This window comes from Mizuhopecten yessoensis, unplaced genomic scaffold (genome assembly GCF_002113885.1).
Source record: "Mizuhopecten yessoensis strain PY_sf001 unplaced genomic scaffold, ASM211388v2 scaffold775, whole genome shotgun sequence".
NCBI lineage: Eukaryota > Metazoa > Mollusca > Bivalvia > Pectinida > Pectinidae > Mizuhopecten > Mizuhopecten yessoensis.
In genome coordinates, this window is record NW_018403715.1 from 192394 (window position 1) to 198716 (window position 6323).

Genomic DNA, 6323 nt, shown 5'->3' on the forward strand with positions numbered 1-6323 from the left:
GGGGGGGGGGGGCAGAGAAACCAAGTAGTGACAGTGCTGTAGTGACAACTGATTGTAGGTCAATAATAACGCGAGATGATGCGTGTAGTTTAAGGGTCGTAGACAGTTTAATGACATTAAATAATCTTACTGTTTGAACGTCTGTACTGTGTTAAAATCCTGTATTATCAAGTTACGCTGCAGATTGCCGGGTGATCAACCGGATCCTTGTATGATATGCCCCATTGTGTGTTACCGGGATGACTGGAGATAATCGAATGTAGTGTCATCTTACCATAACATTACAAAGACAACTAACCAATAGTATATAGTATTATTGTGAAAAGATTCATGTGGCACAACCAATAAGTATTCATATGTGACGTTTCAAAGACTAGAAGGTGACAGAGTACATATCGTACTAGTCATCGAAACGTCACATAGAAACGATGATTGGTTGTGCTACATGAATCTTTTCAAAATCCATACTTACCAAACTGAAGAGAATGTTTAGAAATACCGATAATATTAGATTTACAAACGGTTATTATAGGAACAAAGTATATCAATTTCTCATCATAATACCCCTTTTGGTAGCTTCCATAGCACGGAGTTTCAGGCGGAAGAAGATCGGCAGAAAAAGTATAATACTCAAGGTATTTAGTTAATTAAACCAGGTGGTTGCAGCATAAGAACCATAGCGAAGCAACGTGAGGGAAGCAAACAACTCGAGATTAATATATTTATTTCGATTTTGAGTGTACTCAAGACAAGCATGATGAGTGCGAGAGCGACTAAAACTCAGGAGCAGGCAAGGGATAAATTAACTGTTAAAATTCCTGGTGTGGTTCATTCTACAAAAAACGTATGTTGCCTACGTGAACCAAAAGATAACGTCTTGAAGAAAATGTGATGTGGACGAAACGTATAAACATTTCACATGCCCCGAGACGACAAAGGATTGGGCTTGGTTCTATAGGACTAAGACGACAAAGGAATTTAGCAAATGATTGCTTTCTCCGAAGAACTACGAGGTCAAGGTCCTGTGTCATAATTTCAAAGTTTATAGCAAATACCGTATCCTGGTGTATCTTTACAAAAATGGGATACTGCCAGAAGTTGTCAACAGCGGTTCGAAATACTTGAGTAATGAGGTTCCGCAATGTCATACTGTACGCGTGCTTGTTTTGGAGCACTCAATATTTAGCGCTTATCAAACTTTCATCGATTAGTGCGTTGATGAATTGGCGCATCCCGAAAATATGCAAAAGAGAGCAATGTTCATGAACTTAAACTAGCGCATTCATAATTTAGCGCATTTACTAAAGCGTGAAAAGTACTTAAACAGAACTACCGCTAAAACACGTACGTTTACAGTGTATTCGATTTATGGACAGGATCAACCTCTTACCTATGGCTTTAGCGAATTTCCCAGAAGCATTTGAAGTCGACGAATTAGCTAAAGGATACTTATTATTAATTGTTCACCCTTAATTAACCCTTATTTATTAAATCCCAAAGGAAATTGTGACAAAATTCCTGCCTCTTTTACCTGACATAAAGTATAATCACCCCAGACGGCATGAATTCAAAAAGAAAGAAATCATTTTTTAAGTGGTATAAATATTCAGAAAATATAAATACAACTGACGAAGAAAGACGAAAGTTGAATCATCACACAATGTAGCATCCTCGATACTCCAGGGGTTACGCTCACTTTCGCTCTCTGCATCCCTGGAATATGTCATAGCAAAATGGAAGGCAGCATATAGCTGTTTGATTGGTCTCAGGGGTGCAGAGGGCGTAAGTGAGCGTAAGTGAGCGTAACCCCTGGGATATCGAGGATTACAATGTAGCGTCCGCATACAGTCTTGTTGATAGAACAATGTTTGTAAGATTCCAAAAACAATGAAACGGTTGAAACGTATCGGAGACACTAAAGGTCTTAGACTCCAACACACTCCAGTGAAGAAGAGAAACAAACACTACGATGAAGGAGGAGAGGTATCTGTCTTTGAATCAATAGATGATTCTGTCACGGTTGAACAAAATGCGTTATGCCCGTAACACGATCAACACTGTATCCGATTGAACCATAGTCGATATGGATAGGAGGATGTAGGACAATAAACTTTATATGTATGGGAATGGGAATCTGAAAGACAAAGTAAACATTATTAATCAATAAGTCATTTCTGAACACGCTAGACATCGAAGACCCCCTGGAACCAAGGGATGTTTTAGTTTTGAGAAAGAACAGTACCATTTACACTGCGGAGGCCACGAAAGACATACAGATAAGAAAACAATGGGATGACATCCCTTTATCCTTATATCAACAAGGTAAATTTAAGCGGCTTTAAAGTCGGGTGTTGGCCCTCTGTAATCTTCAAATGGCAGGTATTAGTCAAGCTAATTGCTAACCGCGTGCCTTCGGTTTTTTCATAACATACAGGCGCGTAGCTGCCTATACGCGAGTACGCAGTTGAATCCACATGATTCTGACAAACAAACAAAAATTCAGCTAAAGTTGCCTTATGCGTACTTGACTGCATGCTTATATCAAACGTTCCTTGTCGTTTCTATACTAAATAGCCATTGAAGACACCTGCTCAAGAAGATGCCATATTTGATGCATTTCATGACGACTTTAGTGGAGATCGTGAAAGCTTCAGGCGTGAATTCGAAAGTTGCCCGGTCTTTGGAAGAAACAAAGCCTTCTGACCTTAGTGCAACATTTACATAAGTCTGGTAGTGTGGCTTATTACCATGCCGGTCTCAACAGTCTCAACTGAGAGGCAGTTCAGTATCATGAGAAGGGTGAAAAACTACATGAGTTCCACTATGTCCACTGAACGTCTGTCTGGACGAGCAATGTTACATAGTTAGACAAATGGACATTGACATTGAAAATATAATAATACAGTGAGTTCGCTGGCAAAAAGCACAGAAGATTATACTTCTGTTAGATAATCTGGGTATTATTAACATAATCGGGGCTCGTATTTGTTTGCTATTTTAGCTCTATTTAAGAGAAAAAATATGCCGAGTAAAGGGTTTATTTGTTGATTTAAGATCCTAAAACTTTCCATTTTCGAGTACTAAATAAAGCACCTCAGAATGCCCAGAATGCACCAGATTGCACCATTGTTTTTAAAAATGTCCAGGGGGCCAGGCCCCCCGACCCCCCTAGCACAGTTATGAATCCACGTTAATAGAGGCCTAGCTACGCCCTTGACATATTGCAGGGGTGCAATTAATATACATTTGTATGTGCGCGTAACCCGTGTAATTTGGAGGATGTGGACAGACGGACCTTATATTGTGACACAGATTCAGCGAACAAGGTTCGGTGGTGTACACAGAAGGAGTCTGAGCTTGGTGACAATCATGGCGATCCCACAGAAGGGTTGGAACTAAGGACGAACATCGTTAACTTTTCACGGAACGTCCATAACACCAATGCATATACTAATTGAGCTGTCGCGCGAGGAATTACTGATATAGAAAACTCTAAACATCAGCCAGGATACAGTGAAACATGTTCTGTTGGAAAAGGACAATTGGAAAAGAAGACGTACATTGGATAATTGTATAATGTTTATTACCTGTACTTTTGCCCTCTTTATTTATTGTTTTGTGAACAATAATTTTATAAATTCTTTAAATGCAGTGATGTATTAATTACTTTTTAATCATTATTTGATAATTCAGTTTTAACTCATTTCATTCAGAAAATTCTTGTTATTGCAGAAGTTCACCACCAGGATATGCCACCTATATGCGCATTAAAATGTAATATTTACATTCTGTATGCTTAGACCCATTGACAAAAATTACATTCATAAATGCATAACACAGGTGTTCATAGAATCTCAGCACGTGGAAACTGATAGTAACCTGATCACACTGCGTAGTAATACACTACAAAAACTACTCACTCGGAACGACCGACCTAGATGCTTAATTCTTACATCTTAAAATATTATTGAACTGTGCTTTGTGAAATATCCACGTATTTACGTGTCCTGTGCTACAAATAAACATTGAATATGGAACTACATTTTGTTGTGTTATTGTTGTTGACGGTTGCTAAGATCTCTCACGATAGTGTCACATTTCCCCGCGAAAAAACACTGTTCTCGCCACTGCATTGCACCCGTGTATAAGCACGAACAAACCCTGTTTATTTGTTTAATTCGTTGTTATATCGATCCACTGAAAGGATTCGTCAATGTAAATATAAGGAATGATATTTATTTTTTCAACATTTATGAGGTCATAACTGTTGAAAAAATAAAAATCATTCCTTAATTGATTATTATCCCACACATGATCATATATAACAACCCAAGATCATTTCCAAATACAACAATTCTCTCCTTACGTTTTTTGGAGGATATAGCTGTAGCACAGTTGGGCGAGGACACTTCGGTTAGCTTAACTCATTTTCATTTCAAAATCAATTTTATTGTATTTAAAACACAATTGGATTAGGCACAGGCATTGTCTATTAAAGCCCTTTCCAGAAGAAAATCTATAAATTTCATACATTCATATACACATATATATAGAGAGAGTATTATAGAGAAGATGTAGTATATGTTCAACCTAATAGGAGAATACTAGAGCCATTTAATACATGTTCACAGAAAATAATAACTAGAATATCATAGATTTTAACATTTCAATTACTATAGTCTATTTACTTCAATTAGTAGTATGGCCTAGTGTTTGGTTAGAGACACTTAAAAGTCACTGTCACCATACACAGTGTCATCCTTCCCAATTACACCAGAGTTATTGTTATAAAATAGCAAATACAAACACATGGTAAGATAATTTGTAGTGTAGTTTAAGTTAAAATCTTCCAGATTTTTCAATATACTCCAGAACATTTGAGAGAATAAATTTATTTGATTCACTGCTAAGGTTCATATCACCCTTAGTGAAAGTATTAGTATTTAAGATGTCTTTCATCTACATATTTGGGGCAATTGAGGAAGAAGTGATTTGCATCTTCAATAATATAACCACAGTCACAATTAGGGTTATCTGTAAGATGACCGTTATATGAATCTGATTTTAACTGGCTGACTTTATCCGTAGTTGACATAATGTTATATTCAACTTCCTGGAGCCACCGTATTTAAAAATATCTGTACATTTAGATGGTTGCAAACTGTGTGTGATTTCTTTAAGTCATTCCAGTTTTAACTGGCTCAATGAAGTGAGTTTTGGAAAAATACAGTCTGGCCTATTCCATAGAGACATCATTCTAGGAAAAAAGCTTAACTCATTCACCCCTGAAGTGTCATAATGAACTATTCCAACCTTTGAACTGGAAGGGTTCAAATGTGTCATCTACGGATACATGAGATAGTAAGTTGGTTAAAGCGGTAGTATAAAACCCTGTAGTCCCGGGTAAATCCCGGTCTTAAGCATTATTGCTTGATAAGTTTTCACTATTGTACTGCAGGGTGTGGTTTTCTTTTCAATAATAATGTATTACTATAGCCACATGGACGAAATCGGCTTCTAGTGCATAGGTACGGTTTTCGGCAGTGCACGGGGATTCTTATACTATACACATTATTTCTGGCATTATAATTGACCTATAATCAATTCTTACAACCTCCGGTTTTGCTAACAGACCGGAGGGAAATACTTACCAAATTGGGAACAGTCGGCTTTCCGAGAAACAACATTGCGGGGCCATAGACTACCAATGCATATACTCTTGTTTCTTTAAACGTTATGGTTGAATATCTAATTGTTTGTCGTTATACAGTTTAGTGCACAACCAACGAAAAAGTGAAACAGATGAAAAAAACATATTTTAGATCTACGTATTCCCATAATTTTGATTATATCATTATTTCAATGTGATTGATAAATTGCGTTGTTTTTTTCGAATAATCATTCTTTAAAATTTTTGAAGTAAATCATAATAAAATGTAAGAATTATTCACGTCGGTTGACTCACCTGTGTGTTGTCTTGTCGGCTAACTTGGCTGAAAATGAGACAGAAGCATGTATTTCCCAACGTTATCTTGACGAATTGGTGTTGTTGTAGCGTTGGCATATCGGACGAATTATAGAGGACAATGACATAACGTAATAGGCTATCGCGATCGCTATCTACAGGTTTCGACCCTCTACTTAAGGTTGAGAGTACCATCAGGTGTAAATATACAGTAAAGATTATCAACATGTTTTCACTTATGAAACATTTGTAATTTCAAGGAGCGGGTAGTATATAGGGAATAACAGTCACTATATGTGAAGGATTTTATTGTTCAGAGTGGAAATTAAACTGCAGAAATCTTGGAAAAATCCACCTT

The 6323-nt window shown here is 37.1% G+C and overlaps 1 protein-coding gene across 1 annotated transcript in view; it reads right to left on the reverse strand.

The window, feature by feature from the left end:
• LOC110452668 (aromatic-L-amino-acid decarboxylase-like) overlaps positions 1-5981 on the reverse strand; it is a 19898-nt gene extending 13917 nt beyond the window's left edge. Inside the window, exon 1 of the mRNA XM_021501321.1 lies at positions 5966-5981. The gene's annotated coding sequence lies outside the window, so the exon portion shown is untranslated. The remainder of the gene's footprint in view (positions 1-5965) is intronic.
• Positions 5982-6323: the final 342 nt, after the last annotated feature.